A 20,475-nucleotide genomic window follows, 5' to 3' on the forward strand; every position below is an offset into this window, starting at 1 on the left:
TGACTGGTAGAAGAGGGGTTTCAACCTCCTTTGAGAGCGAACCGGAAAGAACCTTTCTAAGATTAAGAAGGGAAGAAAGAGGAAAGAGGGCTGTTGGTGCAGAAGAAGAGGAGGAAGATTTGGATATAACCATGGAGGATGATATGAAAAACCATAATGAAGGAGAGGTGAACAATCATGCCAGAAGAGGTGGAGCTAACCCTGCTGGGCAAGAGAAGAGAGTTCTGGGTTCCTACATCAATTCAAACCCAGGAAACTGTGGTAGCAGCATTCAAAAGCCAACTATCCATGCTAATAATTTCGAATTAAAGCCTCAGCTCATAACTCTGGTGTAAAACAACTGTTCTTTTAGAGGAAGTGCCCAAGAGGATCCTAATGAGCATCTCACTAAATTCCAAAGGATATGTGACACAGTTAAATCTAATGGTGTTCATCCTAACACCTATAGATTGCTACTGTTTCCATTTTCTTTAAGGGACAAAGCATCAAAATGGTTGGAATCCTTTCCCAAAGAAAGCTTAACAACCTGGGAAGATGTAATGAACAGATTCTTAACAAGGTTCTATCCTCTACAAAAGGTAAACAGGCTAAGAACCGAAGTACAGACATTCAGACAACAGGATGGTGAGACGCTTTATGAAGCTTGGGAGAGATTCAAGGATTTGACAAGGAAATGCCCCCTGATATGTTTAATGAGTGGGTGAAAATTCATATCTTCTATGAAGGGTTGAATCATGAATTAAAGAAAGCTGTAGACCACTCATCTGGAGGTTTCCTAAACAATAAGAAGACCATTGAAGAAGCCATTGATATTATAGAGACATTGGCTGACAATGAGTATTTTTATGCCTCAGATAAGAGCAACAACAGGGGAGTCTTGGAATTAAACCATATGGATGCAATCCTGGCTCAGAACAAGATGATCACCAAACAACTGACTGAATTGACCAAGCAAATGGAGAAGAATCAGGCTGCAGCTATCCACACTCAACCATCACCCTAAGAAGAGTTGGACACAGAAGAAGGAGTTAACTAGGAGGAAGCTAATTACCTTGGAAATTCATCTAGGCAAGCTAATGATCCATATTCTAAAACTTATAACTCTGGTTGGAGGAACCACCCAAACTTTGGGTGGGGAAACCAACAAAACCAAGGGCAAGACCACACACCCCATAATCCAAACCCGTATAACAACTCCACGCACCAAAATTCTAACCAAAAACTATATCAGACCACACAAAACACTTATTCACAGCCACCATACCAAATCCACAACCACAACTATCAACAACTTAATTCCAATCAACCATCACCATATGATGATGACAAAATGGCCAAGATGGAATCTATGCTTGCAAACCTCTGCAAGGAGTCTGAAGACATAAAAAAATTAATGGTAGAAGTAGGAGGTGGTATAAAAAGCCGAGGGGAGGTTCTTAAGAATCTCAAATCTTAGGTAGGACATCTTTCACAACAGACTCTGAAGTCCACTGATAGTTTCCCAAGTGATACGGAGAAAAATCCCAGAGGGGAACTGAAGAAGGTGAGATGGGAAGAGTGTAAGGCAGTTACTCTTGCAAATGAAGAAATTTTGGAAGAATAGACCAGCAAACCAACAGAGCACAGCCAAGGAAGTTCCCAAAGCAACTTAGAGATAAAAGAACAAAGAACTGGATCTGTGCAAAGAAAAGAAGCAACGAGGGAGTAAATTCCGAAACCTTATGTGCCAATAGCACTATTTCTTTAGAGACTCAAAAGGGGTGAGAAAGAAAGGTCATATTCAAGATTCCTAGACATGTTTGCATCCCTCAGTGTCAACATCCCCTTCATCAAAACTCTCCAATAGATGCCCACATACATCAAGTACATGAAAGAACTGCTGACCAAGAAAGGAACCTTAAAAGGGGGACAAAACAAAGAATGTAGTGCCCTCATCAAGAAGGATGTACTCCTGAAGAAAAAAGATCCAGGGAGCTTTCATATTCCCTGTGACATAGCAGAAACAAAAATTGACAGAGGATTTTGTGATCTAGGAGCTAGCATAAATGTGATGCCTTTATCTCTTATGAAGAAGTTACAAATTAATGAGCTGAGATCCACGAATGTAATCATACAATTGGCTGATAAAACTCAGAAGAAGGTAGAAGGAATAGTCGAAAATGTGTTGGTAAAAGTGGAAAACTACTTCCTCCCTACTGATTTTGTTGTTTTGGACATGGAGGAAAGTTATCTCCATCCCATTATTTTGGGGAGACCATTTCTAGCCACTGCTAGAGCACTGATAGATGTGGAACAAGGATAGTTGATACTGAGAATACATGATGAGCAGCTCACTTTCCAGGCCTTCAAGCCCATGCATGAATCTGAGCAAGAGAGCAAGAAATTAAAGGAAGAATACAGTAAGAGCTCTCTGAAGGAAAATAGCAATGAACCACCAGGCAAGCATCTAGAGCTTTCCTTGATGGATAAACAAAAAGCTCAAGAGATGAAGCAACCAATGGAGTTCAAGGAAGAGCCGAAGCCACAAGAATCAGGAAGAGCAGCTAATAAAGATCTCCTTAACACAAGAGTCAATAGAGCACTAACGGAAAAGAAAAAAAGAATTGTGAAGAAATTTCCAAGGGGATGGAGAAACAAGAAGGTTCCTACAGAAGGTTTCTCCCCTGGAGACAAGGTGATATCAATCCACCATCCACAAATCCCACCCCATCTTCCAACCATTCCATCTCAGTTACCTCAAGTGTTCACAATCAGAAAGGTCCTTTCCCTAGAGCATTTGGAAATTGTCAAGGAACCAAATGGGGACAGTTTCACAGTGAGAGGAGAGGATCTCAGGCTCTACAATCCACCCTAACATTAAACCAACCGTCAAGCTAATGACGATAAAAGAGCGCTTGTTGAGAGGCAACCCAACCAAAGATAGTTCTCTTTTCCTAGTTAAATTCAATAAAAGAGTTAAGTAGATTCTCTGTATTGTAAGGAGCTAAGTTTGGTATTGCACACCAAAGAAATTTAAGGGTGAATATGTAATTCTAAGTTTGGTGTTCCATCATAGATTTCATTAAGAACACATAGCACCCTCAACATGACTAGTTATCAGCTCCAAACAATCAGAGAAATTACTCAAAAGTTGTTTGTTTTCTAGTTTCTAGTCTATTATCTAGTTCATAGTTGTTTTATGGTTCATAGTTTACTTTCTTGAATAAAAGTACTTGATGTTTTCTGCATAAGACTCAATTTGCTGCAAAAGGCAAGAAACTAAGTTTGGTGTTCACACACCAATCTAAGTTCAAAAGCCTACAAATATGCATGCATGCTAACAATCTCTCAAGTGCTTGGGGAACAAGCAACTTCCGATAACTTTTAGGAATTCAATCAATCTCTTGGAAGAAATATACGCCACTAGATGAGAGCAAAAAAAGGACACAAAAGCCACAGATGGTGATAGCAGAGAGGAAGGAACTAGAAGGCACCACCAAGAGGTTGTATTGTTACTTATTTCCATCCGCTTTGAAATGCTCTAAATTGGAAGTATGAATGTGCCCATGTTAATAGTCAATTTGTAGTTTTAGTTGTTTTGCACTCTGTAGTGTTTAATTTTTGCAATAAGTGTGCTAGCCTAGGTGTCTGTGCTTTCACTTTCACTTGTTTAAATGCTTGTTTTTTCCCTTGAGTCTTTTCAAGTTAAATAAAAGAAATGGTTGAACAAGAAGTGGCATAGTTCCTTTTTAGCAAGAAGTGAAATAACAGTCAGTGGTAGTATATATGTTTGATTGTGTAGTAGCTCACTTATAATGAATAAAAGGATAGATTGTTCTTCTTTTAGTGTAAACTAGCATGCTTTCTATGAATCTTAGCAAATAAAAGTCCTTGGATGAAAGAAAAAAAATAGAAAGAAAGAAAAAGAAAAGCCAAAAGTGGCAACAAAAATAGAAGAAAGCAAAAGAATAAGGCTAGACACCAATAGCTTGGACCTTAGGACATATGCCTGTAGTGTCTTTGTACTAGGATCTGCTTGGATGATTAGGTTCTATGGAGTGCTTTAACACTTGGTAACTTGGGTTAACTAACCCGAGATTATCAACCAAAAATCCATTATCAAGAGCACCTTAGTTACAAGACATTTAGTAACCCAAAGAGGTGCTGGGCACCAATGTCTTAAGAAGAATTGTGAGCCAAGTGTCTGTAGTGAATATGTGTTGAATACAAATAAGCTAAGAAATGGCTACAACACATGACACTGAGCTAAAGTTTACAGAAAAAGAAAATAAAGAAAGGTAATCACCAAGGATGAGTGAATAATAAGAGGTCATAGTAGTGTGTTAATTGATGCATAAAGGGGACAGTCTATGCCTAAAGATCAATAAAAAGTTAGCTGCTGCATTGTCTGCATAAAACCCCATGAACTAATAATAATTACTTGCTGATATGAACATCACCTTCTGTTTCATTCTTTCTTCTTAATAATTCAGTACTTGCTTAGGGACAAGCAAGATTTAAGTTTGGTGTTGTGATGCCAAGGCATCTTAGGCTAGTTTCACTAGCCTTTTTCTTTGTTTTTAATAGGTTTTATGCACTTTCTTGAGCTACAAATAAGCAATTGGGGTTAGAAATTTATGTATGCTTAGAATCATTCAACCATGATTAATTTGATGAAATTTCATGAGAATTATGCTATAATTACTTGTATGCTAAGAATGATGAAAATTCTCATGACTTTGGCAAGGCTTTGATGCATGTATTGGTTGATGATAGGTGAAAGAAAGCATGGAGGAATGCTGAAGAAGGAGCCTGGAAAAGATGAAGAAGAAGCAACGTTGGTGGCCAAGTTGGATGGTACGCAAAATCGTGATTATTCGTTCCCTGGCTACAGCGACAAAAACTTGGTGTGGGAAAACGTGATATCAGGACTTCTAACACAAATTCGCGTAACTAACCAGCAAATGCACTGGGTCGTCCAAGTAATAAACCTTACATGTGTAAGGGTCGATACCACGGAGATTGTCGGCTTGAAGCAAGCTATGGTCATCCTTGTAATCTCAGTCAGGCGGATTCAATTAGTTATAAGGTTTTAATGATTAAAATATATATAAAATATAAAATAAGATAGAGATACTTATGTAATTCATTGGTGGGAATTTCAGATAAGCGTCTGGAGATGCTTTGTTGCTACTGAACTTCTGCTTTCCTACTGCCTTCTTCCAACCATGCGTTACCTGATGTGTATTTTCGGAAAACGAATTCCAAACACACAAATCTAACCGGCAAGTGCACCGGGTCGCATCAAGTAATATAAACTCATGGGAGTGAGGTCGATCCCACAGGGATTGAAGGATTGAGCAATTTTAGTTTAGTGGTTGATTTAGTCAAGCGAATCAAGTATTGGTTGGGTGATTTGTGATTGCAGAAACTAAATTGCTTGAAATGTAAAGGGAGAAGGGTAGATTGCAGGAAATTAAAGAGCAAAGAAAGTAAATAAGCTGAATCTTAAAGAACAAGTAATGTAAATTGCAGAAACTTAGATTGCAAGAAATGTAAATTGCAGAATCTTAAAGTGCAAGAAATGTAAATGGCTTGAATTATAAAGGGAATTGGGAAGTGGATTTGCAGAAATTAAACAAGGAAAAGTAAATTGCATTAATCAGACAAGTAGAAGGCGACTCGAATTGAACCGGATCTCTAACGGAAATGTAAAAGAACTTGAAAAGCTTTAAACAGAGAAGTTAAAATGCAAACTCCAGATCTTAGGACCCAAGAGACTAGATAACCGAGTATAGATCTCAATGCCTTCCTAGATCCAAATGTAGAATTCAATTGCAAGAAATTAAAGATCAAAACAGAAGAAAGCTTGAATGTAAATCTCAATTCTCCAATGAAGCAGTAAAAGAAACAGAACGAGATCTCAAGGTGAGATTGAGACAGAATTTTCCCAATTCTCAACACCCAAGACTCAAGACAAGTGTAATTGAAATTGAAAACAAGAAAACTAAGAGGAAGAGAATTCAATTCTCCTTCCCCGAACTCAGAAACTCAAATTAATTCCAAAACCAAAAGCTCTCAGCAAAACTAAAACGGAAAGTTCTAAAAGGAAAAAAACTCCCTGAAAACTTAAATCCTAAGCTATTTATACACTTTCTTCAAATGGTCTTCAAGCCTTGAATTGGGCCTTTGTTCTTGATGGAATTGGGTTGATAAAGGCCTTGGTTGATTGCTCTTGGAGTTGGAGAAAGATCCATTGTGAACTGGGTTGAAAAACATAAAAGCTTGAGTAAAAGTTTGAGGCAAACTTTTACTCAAACTTTTTATACCAGATGGCTTCACTTTGCTGCTACCAACGTTTGAGCCAAAGTTTGAGGTCAAACTTTTGCTCAAACGTTGGCCCCCTTGTAAATGTGTGTGGCGCCAACGTTTGCCAAAAAGCTTGAGGCAAACGTTGGCGCAAGCTTTTCTCCTCCAGGGTGTGCAAGTGTGGCGCCAACGTTTGAGCAAAAGTTTGACCTCAAACGTTGGTGCAAGCTTTTTCCTCCAGGGTATTGATTTTGTGGTGCCAACGTTTGCCAAATAGTTTGAGGCAAACGTTGGCTCAAGCTTTTCTCCCAAAAGTTTGAGCTAAAGTTTGAGGCAAACTTTTGCTCAAGCTTTTTTCCTCTGGAGTGTTTTCAATTCTTCCAAAAGTTTGAGCTAAAGTTTGAGGCAAACTTTTGCTCAAGCTTTTTTTCTCTGGTATGTTTTCAACTCTTTTAAAAGTTTGAGCTAAAGTTTGAGGCAAACTTTGGCTCAAACTTTTTGTTCTTTCTTGCTCCTAGCCATTCCTTCTTTCTTCAACCTTTTTCAAAACTCTTTTCACCTATCATCAATCAACCAAACACATCAAAGCTTTGCTTAAAATCATGAGTTTGTTATTCTTTCATAATATATGACAATTATAGCATAAAATCTCATGAAATTGCATTAATTCATACATGGTTGATTGAATCAAAGGAAACATGGAAATCTACCCAATTGGCTTGCTTATGGCTCAAGAAAGTGCATAAATCAATTGAAAACAAAAGAAAAAGGCTAGTGAAAATAGGCTAAGATGACTTGTCATCATTACCTTCTTCCATGGCAAGCTGTATGATCCTCTCAGATGAAAACAAATCCATATGCGTTGACACCGCAAGGCTAATCATCTGTCGGTTCCCGCTAGCGTCGGAATAGGACCATTGTCCTTTTCCACACTATCACTTGTGCCCCACATTTGCAGGTTTGAAGCTCGTCACAATCATTGAAGAGAGAACTTTTACGTGGTCTAGAATTCATAATAAATCCTCGTTGCAAGTATAGCTTCTAAACCAACAAAAGTCCTTTCTTACAAACGTTATAGTTGTCACAAGTAACAAACCCCTTTAAAATTGATAACCGAAGTATTGAAACCTCGGGTCATCTTCTCAAGGAACTGCAGGGGGGTGTTCTTATTACTGGTTATGAGTTTTGCAAATTGGGGGTTTTGAAAGTAAGAAACGAATAATTTAAATGACAAGTAAAATAAATAAATAATTATAAAATAAACTCTTGGCAAGGTATGAGAATTTGGAAGTCCTATCCTAGTTATCCTTATCAATGGTGATTAGAATTGAGTCTTAATCCCACTTAGTTAGCCTTAACTAAAGTAAAAGAAGGTCAAGTGGACCAATTAGTTTGATCCTCAGGTCCTAGTCAATTCCTAAGAAAGGACTAGAGTTATTGGAGTTTAATTCAATTGGCAAAAATAACAATTATCAGTCACGATGAGTTTGACAACTCAAGAGTTACCAATTAATCAACTAAAGCCAAAAGGAAGAAAATATAAATTATTAATAGAAATAAATGAAAGCAATCATAATTCTAAAATACCTCAAATTATGTTAAGTAGAAAACCAAATCTAAACATGAATGGTTCATAAGCCAAATTGGCAACAAAAGTAATTAAAAGAAAGCTTTAAAAGATCTGAAAGCAAAAGAGAAATATAAAGCAAAAGGAATATTGAACTTGATAAAGAGTCGGAATACTAAATTAAAATAACAAGAAATCCTAATCCTAAAACCTAAGAGAGAGGAAAGAACCTCTCTCTCTAAAAACTACATCTAAACTATGAAAAGTGAATAATTTTTTGAGTTCTCCATGAATGGATGCATTCCCTCACTTTATAACCTCTAATCTGTGCCTTCTGGACTTGGATCTGGGCCAAAAAGGGATTCAGAAATCGCTGGGAGCATTTTCTGTAATTTCTGGTGCGTGGCGTCTGTCACGCGTCGGCGTGGGTCACGCGGTCGCGTCATTTGGAGTTTTCCTTGTCACGCGTTCACTTCAGTCATGCATCCGTGTCATCTGTATTCTGCTCATGGCGCGCGTCCGCGTCAGTCACGCGTTCGTGTCGCTGTCTTTTCGCACTGGGCATGCGGCCGCGTCGTCCATGCGTTCGCGTCGCTGCCAGTTTCTTCAAAAACTCCATTTTGTGCTTTCCTTCCATTTTTTTGTATGTTTCCTTTCCATCCTTTAAGTCATTCCTGCCTTAGAAGATCTGAAACTTCTCAACACACAAATCACGGCATTGAATGGTAATAAAGGGTGATTAAAAATAAATAATTTCAAAGCATAGGAAGCATGTATTTCACATATATCACATTATAAGGAAGGGAAAGTAAAACCATGCAATTTACATGAATAAGTGGGTGAAGGATTGAATAAATCTCTTGAATTGAGCACAATATATATTATAAAATATGGGTTTATCAACCTCCCCACACTTAAACAATAGCATGTCCTCATGCTAAATCCAAGATAAAGAATAAGGTAAGGTTAAAGTGGTGGAATCTCATGCAATGCAATCCATCTTAAATGCAACTACCTAAGTGAATCATGCAATTCTAATTGTTATTCACTTGTATATAAAACTTACATGTAGTTAAATTAATTCACATTCTCAAGGAATCATATATGCATAGCCAAACCCTAGATAATGTTAAAGCACTTCTACAATTGAGATGGGTAAAAATATTTTTCAAACATGCAAGACAATTAACAATACAAGCAGAGACATATGGAGATGAGCTATTGAACCCTCACTGGATTTTGTGTTTACTCTCGAGTCACTCAGTGTTTATTGGGTTAATCACTCTATTCTTCTTTTTATCCTTACTTTCTATAACTTTGTTCTTTATCTAATCAATCAACAATTATAGAATACAGACATACAAAAATCATGAGGTCTTTTTCAAGGTTGTAATGGGGCCAAGGTAAAAGTAAGGGTATATATATAAGGCTAAGTGAGCTAATAAGTGAATCCTTGATTAGTCTAAGATCTCACCTAATATACATATTTTGTAATTCAAGCTCATGCATTAACTTTAATTTTATTCCATGTGCATTGATTCTTTTCATTTTACAATTGGGGAATTTTTGTATCCCCTTAATTAAATACTGAAAATAATATATATATATATATTATTATTTTTTTTAATGCACATGGTAATTCAATTGTTTTGATTTCACATGAGCATGCTTCCCAAATTTTTTATTTTGAAACATCTTTATTCTTTTTAACTTTCTACCTTTGTTTCTATCATCCATGTTCCCATAAAGTTCCCCACACTTAAACAATACACAATTTCTATCTTAAGCTAACCAAGGATTCAACTTGGGATTTTTATCTTGTTTTTCTACTTAAGGCTAGTATTGTGGTTTATAGAACAAGAGGGGTTTAAAAGCTCAAGGGGGCTAACAAGGGTGATGTAAAAGGTAGGCTAATTTGGGATAAGTGAGCAAATTTTTCAAGCAATGGCCTCAATCATCTCTTAGTATGTATCTATATTCTATATTGGACATATAGATTAAAACAAAGCAAAGAACATTAGAATAAAAAGAAGGGCGAAACACACAGGAATAAAAATTATGGTTTCAATGTAACCATACAATTAAGCTCAAAACTCACAAGCTGTGTGTTCTCTAGCTCAAAAATCATATATCAGTTATATATGTCATGCAAGTAGAAATTAAGAGTTCCCATTATTCTCAATGTAAAATTTTTTGGGTGGCTTTAATGTTTTAGTGTTCCTCCTTGATGAAATATTGTTAACAAACTAACATGTTATGTTCTATATACAAGGTGTGTGGATTGTTTTTGATTATGTTAAAGTCTCTAGTTTACTTCCTTTTTATTTTCAATTTAAACCAAACTATCATATGCTAAAAGAGTAAACTATACTAATTAATCCACATATTCTATAACTAATAAGTTTAGAATTGCAAACTAAACTAAATGGCTAAAATATGAACTAAAGTGTAAAATGCAAAAAATAGAGTAAAAACGCATGAAAAGAACAATGTATAAGTACTGAAAGATAAAAATAAAAATAAAGATAAAAATACAGAAAAATAACCAAAATAAAATAAAAGAGTCTGTAGTGGTTCACCAAAAAAATACACCAGAGATGGCGACCTCCCCACACTTAAAATAAAGCATCGTCCTCGATGCTCACTCAAGCTGGGTGTGAAGGAGTGTCATCACTGGAACGATGGACTGTTAGAGTCTCTGTGGTGGCCTGAGGATCTGCAGACTGTTTGAGCGTAGGAGGATCTGTCTGGAGTAGAGGAGGCTCTGACCGGATGGGAATCTCTGGATCTGCAGCCTGGGTAGGTGTCTCCTCCTCGTGATCGTCCTCCTCCACCTCAGATGTATCAGAAGGGGTGTCAGGCTCGGAGGGGTTGTCGCCGCCGGATCGGATCATCAATTTGACGTGCTCATAGCGTCGCTTGTTGCGATGGTCCATAAGATCCAAGCGGGCGAAGAGTCGATGCACCAAATGGTAGATAGGCTCAGGAGCAGCTAGGGGTGCAGTGGGTGGGGCTGGTGCAGTAGTGGAAGAAGAAGGGGCAGCTGAAGGTGTGGCTGTCTCATCAGAAGCAGTAAGGAATGGAGCTCTGTAGCCTAAAGCCAGAAAGTTCTTGCCGTGAGGAATGATCTTCTTGTAGTCCGCAGCAGGTGGCTTCTCATCAGCATCATCCCAAGGCACGTCAGCTCGACGGCCTAGCTGGGTGACCAGGTAAGGGAAAGGGAGGTTACCTATAACATGGACCCTGGCCATATAGTGCTGGATGAAACGAGGCAGATACAGGTCCTTACCCTCCAGCACACACCATAGAAGGGTGATCATATTGGCAGGCAGCTCTGTCTCATGAGTGCTCGGCATAATAAAGTTACTCAGGATCTGGCGCCAGAGCCGAGCCTCATTATTCAAGTTTATCCGCTTGATTCCTTTAGGCATGGTGGTGTTCTTACCCATGACCCATGGGACAGTAGGGTCAAAGGCTATCATTTCCTTTACAACATCCCAGTCAAATCGCATAAAGCGCATGTCCTCTTCAGCCTTTTGGTAACCGTCCGGCTGATCGGACTTAGGCTGAAGGCGCAGAATATCCTCAATGGCTTCCTCAGTTACCAATATCTGTTTCCCTCTGAGGTGCACTGCATCCAGGGAAGTCTTGAAATAGTTGCAGTAAAACTCTCTTACCCAAGAACCATTGACCTCAGTCAAATTTCTCTCCAAGAAGAACCAGCCTCTTTGTTTGATCTGATCGGAGGTGTACTGCTGTAGTTCTTCTGGAATTTTCAGAGTCCTCTCCAGGTACAGATTTCTGGAGGTGGCAAACACGGGATACTTCAGCTCACAGTATCAGTTTGCAAACTTAATGAGATCATTGGCAGGGAGGAGCTAGTCAGCCTTCTCCTGCGGGATAAAGTGCTTTTCCCGCCAGGAGTCATCATGCATGATGTCCAGGATAGACATAGAGGATTCACCTCTTTTCCGTTTGCCAGTTGTTGCCTTTCCTTTTCCCTTTCTTTGAGGGTCAGACATCCTGAAAAACAGAAATCTAGGATATAATAAAAGCAGGAAAACAAGTAGGCAAATAACAAGATAAGCACATAGTGGCAAAGGAGCAGTAAAATAATGAAATGAGTTGAATAATTGTGCATTTTGGAGTGTTTTGGAGTTAAAAAGCTGAGATGAGAAATTACAATCCAAAATATGTTATAAGTAAAATACTTGTTAATTAGGAGCAACAATAATCATGCCATGAGTCAAAAAGTTGAAAGAGTTAGTCAGAAAGCAGAGGGGGAAGTTAGAAAGTTAAAAGTGGGTGAAACTGAAAAAGAGGTTAGTGATGCGCGAAAAACTTGTCTCACAACAAATCTCCCTTCGGCAAGTGTATCGAATTTGTCGTCAAGTAAAAACTCACAATAGAGTGAGGTCGAATCCCACAGGGATTGATTGATCAAGCAACTTTGATTAGAAGAATGTTCTAGTTGAGCGAATCCAGAAATTGGGTTGAGAGTTGCAGAAAATAAAATGGCGGGAATGTAAATAACAGAAAAGTAATTGCTAGAATTAAAGGACTGGAAGTAAATGACTGAAAATAAATTGCAGAATTGTAAATGGGAATGGGGGATTTGCTCATAAAAGTAAATAGCAGAAATTAAAGAGAATGGGTAAGATCAGAGATGGGGAGTTCATTGGGCTTAGGAGATGTTGCAATTCTCCGGATCAAGTTCATTTTCATCTCTTCCTCAATCAATGCACTCATTGATCTCCTTGGCAATCTTAAGTGATTGAATTACAATTTCTTGCAATTCAATCTCTCAAATCTTGATCAATAGCCAATTCCTTAGTCAATTGCTCATGAGAAGAGATGAAGTATGGTCACTGATTATACCACATGCATTTCCCAAACCAAGTATTGAGAGGGTTATAGTCACATACCCATCCAAACCCAATTTGGTCCAGCATGAGAAAGCATTTCTAGCTTGATCTCTTCATTCCTCTTTCAAGGTTCAAAAGAGATCCAAGTTTGAATAGCTTCTTTTCCAAGATAACTACTCAATTGGATGAAGACCGAAAGCTTTCAAGTAAAATCAAGAGGAAAGATAGAAGAAGAATAATGAAAATTAGTATTGATCCATCAAATTACAATAGAGCTCCCTAACCCAATGAAAGGGGTTTAGTTGTTCATAGCTCTTGAAAATGAAAACAAAGATGGAGAATACATCATAAAACTAGAAATTACAAAGAAAGTAAAATACAGAGAGTGGTTCTTCAGCCTCCAGAACTCCTTTACAATTCAAAGCTACTCCTATATATACTACTCTTCTCAGCTTCTAGTTCACTCTTCAAGTCTTGGGCCTTTGGATCTTAAGTTTGAAGCAGTTCCTTTCTTTATTTGGGCTTGGCTTTACTTGCAGAGAGAAAGTGCGGAGTGGGCAGAGACTTAAGCTCAGGGCGTAAGGAGTGTTAATCATTTAGTGAAAGTCCAAGTTCGGGAACATTAGTGACACTTAACATTGTCACTAACGTTCCAATGCACCCCTTTGCCTCACGTTAAAACCCACGTTAACTAGGTTAACGTGGCTTTTAACGTTGCCTTGTCAACCTTCGAGAATGTTAGTGACACTCAACATTGTCACTAACGTTCCAGTGTGCCCCTTCTTGCTTCACGTTAAAGCTCACGTTAACTAGGTTAACGTGGCTTCTAACGTGGCCTTTGCCATCCTTTGAGAATGTTAGTGACGTTCAACATTGTCACTAACGTTCCAATGTGCCCCTAGGTCTCACGTTGGAGTCCACGTTAACTAGGTTAACGTGGCTTCTAACGTGGCCATCTTTTAGCCATCCCAACGTTAGTGACAATGTTGAGTGTCACTAACGTTGGCCCATCCTTCATTTCTCATCGTTAGCTTCCATGTTAACCAAGTTAACGTGGAAGTTAACGTGACTCTTGGGGTTGTGTGGTTGCTTCAACGTTAGTGACAATGTTGAGTGTCACTAACGTTGTCGACAACTCTTCATCCTCTACGTTAGTTCCCACGTTAACCAAGTTAACGTGGGAGTTAACGTGGTACTTTGCACCATAGGCCAACGTTAGTGACAATGTTGAGTGTCACTAACGTTGGCTTCTCTTTTCCCCTTTAACGTTAGAGGCCATGTTAACTAGGTTAACGTGGCTTCTAACGTGGCCACTTATGAGTAATTGCCAACGTTAGTGACAATGTTGAGTGTCACTAACGTTGGCTCAACTTCTCTTTTCCACGTTAGAGTTCACATTAACTTGGTTAACGTGACTCTCTAACGTGGGCATTGATGGCTTTTTTGAGAGTGTTATTGGCAATCACTTTTCTCATTAATCTTGCAAGTTACCTCCGCTTTTCTTGCTTCTTTTTGGTCCTGAAATCAAGCAACAAAGTGCATCAAAGCTCTAGTCCAAGTCATGAGTAATGCAACATAATATTTGTCACTAAACTTATGCAAAATCCTCATGAAATTATGTAAAATGCACAATGTATGCTTGAATCAAGGCATAAGTGAATATCTACCCAAAACTAGCTTATTTCCTAAAGAAATGCATGAAACTACCTAAAAACAGTAAAGAAAAGGTCAGTGAAACTGGCCAAGATGCCCTGGCATCACACGTACTGGAACAAGAAAATTATGAATGGAATATCCAGAGGAATGAGTCATTCTTGTGGAAGTCATATTACTGATTTTATGGTGGTTTCATGCATAGCAACTTAGGTTCATTCCATTACTGGCTTTCAGACCTTTATCATGTCCCTAAACACTTACTTTGTTTATATCTCATGAGACTTTTATTCATTGATCCTTTTATTGTTATTTCAAGGGTTATTTGTGTTATTTAGGCTAGGTGCTCTGTAAGGGGGCAACTCTTTAAGATAAGCTTTTAGCCAACACTCCCGAACCAGTTGGTTCAAGGTGCTAGGTGTTGAGACACCCCTAAGGACTTACTCCCTCAAGCCTATCCCCCATACATACACACTACAGGCATTTAGTTTATTTATTTTCTTTTCTTGAGACCTTGGTGTCCAGCACCTCTTTGGGTTACTAAGTGTTCTATAGTGAAGGTTACTCTTGATAGTGGACTTTCAGCTGATAATCCCGAGTTAGTTAACCCAAGTTACCAAGTGATAAGGTACCCCTAAGAGCTTATTCATCCAAGTAAATCCCTCACACAGGAGCACCACAGACACTTGCCTCAAGCTTAAAACCATTGATGCCTAGCCTTATTGCTTACTCTTTTTCTTTTGTTTTTCACTTCCATTGTTCTTTCCCTTTTCTCTTCTTAGGATCTTGTTATTAACTTAGTCTCATGAGTGTATCCAAAAAAAAGTATTCAGGATAGATAGTTGTCCTCCTAGCCTTGTGGTTGAACCAACTTAGCTAACTTATGACTACCCCAAAGATTCATAAATGCACTTCCACAATATTAACTCCACTCTGGTCTTTGACAACTATAATCATTCTCTTTTTATTTGATTTAAAGGGACAAGCATACAAGTAGGTTAAGTGATGGTGCAGTGACATTTAAACCAGAAATCATGGACCTATTCAATACCAAAAACTAAAAAAATAACATTATTTGAAAAAGGTTTTAACATAACATGGAAGCAAGTTCTATTTCATACAAGATCTTCCTTATTTAAAACATAGAAAATGATGGACTAAAAAGAACTCCACCACCTTTTATTCATGTGGATGTCCATGCTCCCATCCTTGTTTGTCCTCATTGTCTCTCTCTTGAGTACTTGTACTTCCACTTCCCTTGCCTTTTCCAAGCAGCTTCCTCCAGAAACCACTATCTTCCATCTTCTTCTTGAGTGTCTCCTTTTGCTGTTTCACTTTCCTCTCTTCTTGTTCTACAAATTCTTTTTGGACTTCATCATATGTGGGGATGGCATAGTGTAGATGATGCATATTACTGGTCATGTAGTTCAACTCGGCTTGAGTGTTTACATAGAACTCCTCCCTATGTAGTTGCCTACCTTCATTGAGTACACTGAACTCATTGAAAGTTTTCATTTGGGCTATCTGCCGCTGGTTGAGCTCTTGCAAGTGCTTCTCTTGAAGCTCTTGCCTCTCATTCACTTGGTTGATGGCTTGAGTGAGCTGGGAGTAGCGTTCCTGCTGCTGCTCCATTTGTTGTTTTTGCCATGCTTCCTATTGACTCAGCCGGTTCAGTATTTGCTCTTGTCCTTCCATATGTCTCTGTCCTAAATCTTCAATGGCTCTTAGAAGGTGAGTCATATTCAAGTTGGCTGGGTCATGATGCTCTTCTTGTTGATATTCTTCCTGATGGTATTCTTCTTGATGAGCTCCTTCCTGGGCCCTTTGCCTTCCTATATGTGGCCTTCTTAGTTGCTGAGCCGGTGTGGTATAGACCATTCGCTCGAGTGTGACTGGCCTCCCTGGGTTCACCCAGTCTGGGCTGCTGTCCTCAAATATTACCTTGCCTTGTTGCACAAGCGGAAAATGGTGCTGGGGTACCAAAGTCTGGCACCTGAGTCAGCTTTCTCAGCTGACTCTTGAATCCCTTCGGCAATGAGCTCATGCACTTTGATTTCCCCACCTTGTACTAAGCATTGTACCATAGTGGCTCGATTGATGTTGACCTCTGAATTATTAGCAGCTGGTAGGATGGACCTCCTTACAAGCTCAAACCACCCTTTGGCTTCAGGGTGAAGGTCTCCCTTTTTTATGAATTTTGGTCTCCCATCTGAGTACCTCTCCCAGTCAGCGGCTATGACACAGATATCTTATGCTATCTCTGAGAGCTCATCCTTATCGGGGCTTCTACTTATCCTTGCCTGATAACTCTCCTCATCAAAATGAGGTGACTTCAAATGAAGAGCTCTTGTTATGGCACTTGGGCTGAAATCCACCTCCTTTCCTCTCACATAGCTTTTGAAGGTTGGAGCTTTGCTCTTATCCTCTCTAACTGCATTTGCATAGAATTCTTTGATGAGGTTTCCATTGATCTTCTCCTCTGGACTGGTGAGCAATTGCCACCCCCTCTGTTCGATTTTTCTCCAAATCTGTGGTGATTCATTGGCATTGATTTGGAAGATTAACTCTGGCAATATCTTTCTGGCACTTATCCGCTCAAATTCATGCTCATGAAAGGCAATCTTGAATCTCTTGTCATCAAAGGGAGCACTCTCCATAGGTCCCTTCCTCTTTTGCCTCTTTGAGCTTGATGATGCCATGGCTTGAATTGTTGTTTGAGGAGATTTGAGGTTTCGGATAGATGAAGAGTGGGTTGGTTAAAGCAATTTGTGATGAAGGGTTTAGTGTGCCAATAGAGGTGTGGAGAGTGGGGATTTGAATGTGAGGAGTGAGCATGCACTAAGGTTCACTTATATAAGAAAATCATGAGTGGATGAAGGGTGTGAATTGCATGAATGTTTACTAGATGAACGGATGGGGTTGTGTATGAAGGAAAGACAAGGATCATCACTTTAATGAGAGTGATTGGTTCGTTCTTCAAGGGTCTTCTTTCTCCAATGTTGTATGGCAGCGTTTCCCCATGCGTTCCTTCTTGAGACATGTGTGTAGTGCTCTTCATTAAGTGGCGAAATCTCCCCCATTTAATTGTCCAATCAATCCCTTTTTATGCTTCTTTTCCTTTCCTATAAAGATTTGAAATAAGGAAATTAATATAAAAAAAATTTAAAACTCTACGGCTAAAATAAATGAAAGAAAGGATTTGGTTGCTTGTTTATGAATTCCAACTAACTAACTAACTATTGGTGGTTCCTTATATGCATTTTGGTGGCACCATGATGTGACACCAAACTTAGTTTGAAGCAATGTGATGAAAAGTTTTGTTCAAGCTCCCAAGACCAGCATGCATCTTGGTTTGCTTTGAACACCAAACTTGTTCTTCACTATATACTGCATGATAAAGAATTCACCAAGTGTTCGTCAAGTTTGGGTTGAAATCATAAAGATTGACTTATTCATTGTCATCTGAAAGCATATAAAGCATGGGTTGCCTCCCATGAAGCGCTTCTTTAGCGTCATTAGCTTGACGTTTTTCTTTTATCACGGTGGTTGGTAGTGCTTAAAGTCCTCCCCTCTTGCTGTGGACTTGTATCCATTGGTTGGATCAATGATCTCCATATGTTCCAGGGAAAGAACTCTGTTGATAGTGAAGACCTTAGGTAATTGAGATGGCACAGTAGGGAGATTAGGGGGAATATCTGGGAAGTAAGCTGAGACAACTCTATCTCCTGGAGAGAAGTCTTCTGTAGGAATCTTCTTGTTCCTCCATCTCCTTGGTACCTTCTTCTTTGTTTCTTTTGAGGTTGCCTTCCCCTTGGTGACCTCTTTTCTCCAAGGAGTTGTGATGCTGTCTTCACCTGCCTCTAGAGGTTTGGGATCCTCCAACTTTTCCTTGAGCTGTGGCAATTGCTGTTTTCCTTGTTTGTCAGTTAAGGGGGTCTCAGAATGAACTGGATGTGCTTCAGTGCTTGTTTCCTCCTTCAGTGTCTCATTATCATGTGTGCTTAGTTCCTTGTCCTCTTGATCTATTTCTTGTGAGAGTTTGAAAACATTGAAGCTGAGTCGTTCATCATGGATTCTCAATATTAGCTCCCCTTTCTCTACATCGATAAGTGCTCTGGCCGTAGCTAGAAATGGTCTTCCCAATATGATTGGGTGAGTGTGACTTTCTTCCATGTCCAGAATGACAAAGTCTGTTGGGAGAAAGTACTTCCCAACCTTTAGCAACACATTTTCCACCATTCCTATTGCTTGCTTTTGAGTTTTGTCAGCCAGTCTGATAATGACATCTGTGGGCATTATCTCATTGATCTGCAGCCTCTTCACCAGGGATAAGGGCAGTAAGTTGATGCTGGCCCCTAAATCGCATAGTGCTCTGTCGAACATATTTTCACCTATGGCACAAGGGATATGAAAACTTCCTGGGTCTCTTCTTTTTGTAGGCAACTTAGGTTGAATAAGGGCACTACATTCCTTGTTCATCACTATAGTCTGCCCTCCCTTGAGTGAGCTTTTCCTGGGAAGAAGTTCCTTCATATACTTGATGAATGCAGGCATTTGTTGAATTGCCTTGATGAATGGTATGTTCACATGCAGAGATGCAAACAAGTCTAGGAACCTTGAGTATATTCTTTTTCCCACAGCACCATTGAGCAGTTGAGGGAATGGTGCATAGAGCTTCAGCAGCTCTTGTTGTGAGATTTATGGTTCTTTGTGATCTCTATCCTCCTCCTTTGTTGAGTTGTTTTCAGGTTGTTTGCACATTTTGCCTTGCTTGTCTTCAATTTCTTGATCACTTGTAGTGACCATTTTGCAATCTTCCCATCTTACTTTCTTTGCTTTTCCCTTGGAGTTTTTCTCAGTGTCACTTGGGAAGCTATCAGTAGGTTTGGGAATCTTTTCAGCTAAATATCCCACCTGGAACTCCAGCTTCCTAATGGTTTCTCCCTGGTTCTTAATATTGGCTCGCACCTCCTCTTTGAACACCTTATTTTCTTGAATCTCTTGGCATATTCCTTCAAGTAAGGCTTCAATCTTAGAGAGCCTGTCATCAATTGATGAGTGGTTCAGAGCAGATGTGTTGTTTTGGTTTTGATAAGAATGTGGAGAAGTGTTGTTGTGGGGGTGTTGAGATGTCCTCTGGGTGAATTGTTGGTGAGCTGCATTGTTGTTGGAGTTGTAACGTCTCTGGTCTTGGTTTTGATCTTGCTCACTTCCCCACCCAAAGTTCGGGTGATTTCTCCATCCAGGGTTGTAAGTCTTGGAGTATGGATCATAGTTTTTCCTCGGTGAATTCCCAATGTAGTTGGCTTGCTCCTGACTCCCTTCTGCTTCTTGGTTTACTCCTTCTAGTGTTGTTGATGAAGTGGAGATTGCTGCTACTTGGTTCATCTCCATCTTCTTGGTGAGGTCAGCCAGCTGCTGGGTAATGAGCTTGTTTTGGGCCAACAGAGCATCTACATTGTTTAGCTCCATCACTCCTCTTGTGTTCCCTCTTTCGGAAGCATAGAAGTAGTCGTTTTCTGCTACTGTTTCAATAACATCTATGGCTTCCTCAATGGTCTTCTTCTTGTTCAAAGACCCTCCAGATGAATGGTCTACTGCCTTCTTTGACTCATAAGAGAGCCCTTCATAGAAAATGTGCAGCTGGACCCATTCGTTGAACATGTCAGGTGGACATCTCCTTGTTAAGTCTTTGAACCTCTCCCATGCTTCATACAGAGTCTCACCATCCTGTTGCCTGAAGGTTTGAACCTCAGCTCTCAGCCTATTGATTCGTTGAGGAGGGTAGAATCTTGCTAAGAATTTGTTCACCACATCCTCTCGTGTTGTCAAGCTCTCCCTTGGGAAGGATTCCAGCCACTTGGCAGCCTTGTCTCTGAGTGAGAAGGGAAATAAGAGCAGTCTATAGGCGTCAAGATGAACACCATTAGATTTCACTGTGTCACATATTCTTAGGAAGGTGGTCAAATGTTGGTTGGGATCTTCTTGAACACCTCCTCCAAATGAACAGTTGTTCTGAACTAGGGTGATGAGCTGTGGTTTAAGTTCAAAGTTGTTGGCATGGATTGTTGGCTTTTGGATGCTACTTCCACAATTGCCTGG

At 39.4% G+C, this 20,475-nt stretch overlaps 2 non-coding genes across 2 annotated transcripts; one reads left to right on the plus strand and one right to left on the minus strand.

Annotated features, from left to right (window-relative positions):
- Positions 1–584: 584 nt before the first annotated feature.
- Positions 585–691, minus strand: LOC112752287 (small nucleolar RNA R71). Its single transcript, XR_003176732.1, has one exon. It is a non-coding gene; the product is annotated as a small nucleolar RNA R71 (small nucleolar RNA).
- A 19,344-nt stretch (positions 692–20,035) lies between these two features.
- LOC112752945 (small nucleolar RNA R71) lies at positions 20,036–20,139 on the plus strand. The gene has a single exon (XR_003177353.1). It is a non-coding gene; the product is annotated as a small nucleolar RNA R71 (small nucleolar RNA).
- The last annotated feature ends 336 nt before the right edge of the window (positions 20,140–20,475 follow it).

The sequence above is a fragment of the Arachis hypogaea genome, chromosome 15 (genome assembly GCF_003086295.3).
Source record: "Arachis hypogaea cultivar Tifrunner chromosome 15, arahy.Tifrunner.gnm2.J5K5, whole genome shotgun sequence".
Taxonomy (NCBI): Eukaryota; Viridiplantae; Streptophyta; class Magnoliopsida; order Fabales; family Fabaceae; genus Arachis; species Arachis hypogaea.